The sequence below is a fragment of the Orycteropus afer genome, unplaced genomic scaffold (assembly GCF_000298275.1).
Source record: "Orycteropus afer afer isolate SDZICR_OR568_19922 unplaced genomic scaffold, OryAfe1.0 scaffold00257, whole genome shotgun sequence".
Lineage (NCBI taxonomy): Eukaryota > Metazoa > Chordata > Mammalia > Tubulidentata > Orycteropodidae > Orycteropus > Orycteropus afer.
In genome coordinates, this window is record NW_006921844.1 from 1,950,786 (window position 1) to 1,953,708 (window position 2,923).

Sequence of the window (2,923 nt, forward strand, 5' to 3'; positions counted from 1 at the left end):
CACCTCCTGCAGCTCCACTTACTGAGTGAAAGCCACCACTTCCTTCTGCACTAACTGGTCAATGATACACGATAACCAATAAGAGCCTGACTGATCCTGAACTGCTCTTCACAAACAGTTAACAGAGATCTGTTCAGCCACTCTCATTCTCACCAGGAGACAGACAGTGAGTGCATAAGTGCTGCCAACTAGTGATTAGAGGCAGTACCCTGCTCACTCAGATACATCCCAAAAAAGAAAATCTTGGGCGAACAACTCCAACATACAATCACCAATTAAATAAAAATACAACAAAGTCACAAAGTCTTGGAGACAACAGTCTATCACAGTCCACACAAAGAAGCAAGATATAGCAGTAGAAACAAGGGAGCAGGATACAGACCCAGAACACATCCCTGAGGAAGAAGCAGCATTGGAACTCCCTGAGAGGAATTCAAAAGAATTATATTTAGGTACCTTCAGCAGATTGAGAGACAGACCAAGTAAAACACTGACAAAATTAAGAAAAACACAGACAAAACCCTAAAACAATTCCAGAAGAGAATACAAGAACAAAATGACAATATAAAAGAAAAATTAGAAATAATACAAAATGGACAGATAAAAATCCAGAAGATTAACACTAAATTTTCAGAAATAGATAACGCATCGCAAGAGTAAAGGAGTAGAATTGAATCAATGGAAGACAGAATTAATGAGATTGAAGACAAATACCTAAATTCTTCTTTGGAAAGGGATCGATCAGAAAAAAAGATCAAGAGAAAATTAAGAAAGGCTAAGGTCCATGTGGGATACCATCAAAAGGAATAACCTACATGTAATTAGAACTTCAGAAAAAGAAGAGAAAAAGAAAACCACTGAAAATATTGTCCAAGATTTGTTGGACAAGAACTTCCCTGACATGATGAACGATGAGAATATATCCATTCAGGAAGTCCAATAACCCCAAACAGGACAGACCCCAAAAGAAAATCACCAAGACATATCATCATCAAACTCATCAAAACCAAAGACAAAGAAAGAATCCTGAAAGGAGCAGAGGAAAAACAAAAAGTTACCTACAAAGGGCAACCAATAAGACTAAGCTCTGATTTCTCAACAGGCAAGAAGACAATGGGATTTCTCAGCAGAAACCATGCAGACAAGAAGGCATTAGATGGTATATATAAAATGCTGAAAGAGAAAATTGTCCAGCTAAGAATTATATACCCAGCAAAATTATACCTCAAATATGATGGTGCAGTGTAGTAAATTACATAGTGTGGCTTTTCTAGCCATAAGTCTTTGTAAACTCTGTGGTGGAATTTTCTATGAACAACTGAGTAGATCCTGATTGCTAATGTTATCTACCTGGGGTGTTTCTGTTGAACCAGCATGAAACAATCTTCTGGGAAGTTCACTCTCTCTCAGGTGTTTGTTGGAATTGGTTAGTGGTCACTCTGCCAGGTTCAAAAGGAGCACTGCTAGAGGCAGAAGTATCTCTGACTGCTAGCTGAGAAAGACATGCTGCTGAGAGAAACACACGCCTGAGAGACATACACTGCTGAGAAAGAGACACTGAGAGACATGCATTGCCAAGAGAGAGACACTGAGAGACATGCACTGAGAGACGGTGGGCTAAAAGAGACTGAGCATTGTTCCTTAATTTGAGTTCTAGCCTGGTTCTTCCCTAATACACCACATAATCTGTGAGGTCTGTATGGCCACTGCAACAAATTATCGAACCCAGCAGAGAGGTGGTGGGTGCTGTGGGATGAATGGTTAGTGTCAGGTTTGGTGAAAGGGCTGGATGGAGGCAACATGTCTGGCCTTGCAGGGACAGGCTTTGGGCTACTGATGGTGATTCTGTCTTCCTCTTGTGGGGTTAGAGGAGATCAGAAGATGCAGCCTCCTTGCCCCTTTGGCAGATGGTGAAATTAGGAGATTTCCAGATAAGCAAAAATTAAGGGAATTTTTAAAAACCATACCAACCTTACAAGAGATACTAAAGATAGTCCTTTGAACAGAGAACCAATAATAGCAAACAACAACCAACCATTAATACACAAGATGGCATAACCCAGAAACTAACACAGCTATGGAAATGTCCAAAGTAAAACAAGCTTACAAGATTGTAAACAGGAACCAGAGACATCAACTGGCAAATGAGGACAACTACAAACCAAAAAAGAGGGGAAAATAGTGTAGTTACAAAACGTCTAAATGGTGAGGAAGTCAAGAGAGTTGCAAGATAGAATGGACTATTTTAAACTCAGGGAGAAAATTACAAATCACAGGGTAACCTCAAAGAAAAATGATAAATCTTCACATCACAATAGAAAAGAGAACAAGCAAAAAATATTTAGCAAATACTAAAACAACAGCAACAAAAGAAATGATAACACCATTTAAAAAAATCAACTCAGCACAGAAAATTATATGGAATAAAGAAACCAAGAACACCACAAAAAAAACACATAACAAAATGACACCAACAAATTCAAACTTGTCAATAATTACACTGAAGTCAATGGATTAAATGCACAACTCAAGAGATGGAGAGTTGCAGAATGGTTAGGGAACATAACCCACCAATATACTCTCTGCAAGAGATACACCTTAGAGACGAAGACAAAAATAGCCAAAAAATCAAGGTTGGAAAAAGATATATCAAGCAAATGGCAACCCTAAAATAGAAGGAGTAGCAATATTAATTTCTGATAAAATTGACTTTGAGACAAAAACCACCCTAAGAGACAAAGAAAAACATTACATAATGATTAAAGAATCACTTGAACAAGAGGATTCAACAATAATAGATATCTATGCACCCAATGAAAAAGCCCCAAAATACATAAATCAGACTTTAACAGAATTGAAAAGACAAATAGATGACTCCACAGTCATAGTGGTGTTGTTGTTGTTATGTGGCATCGAGTCAGAC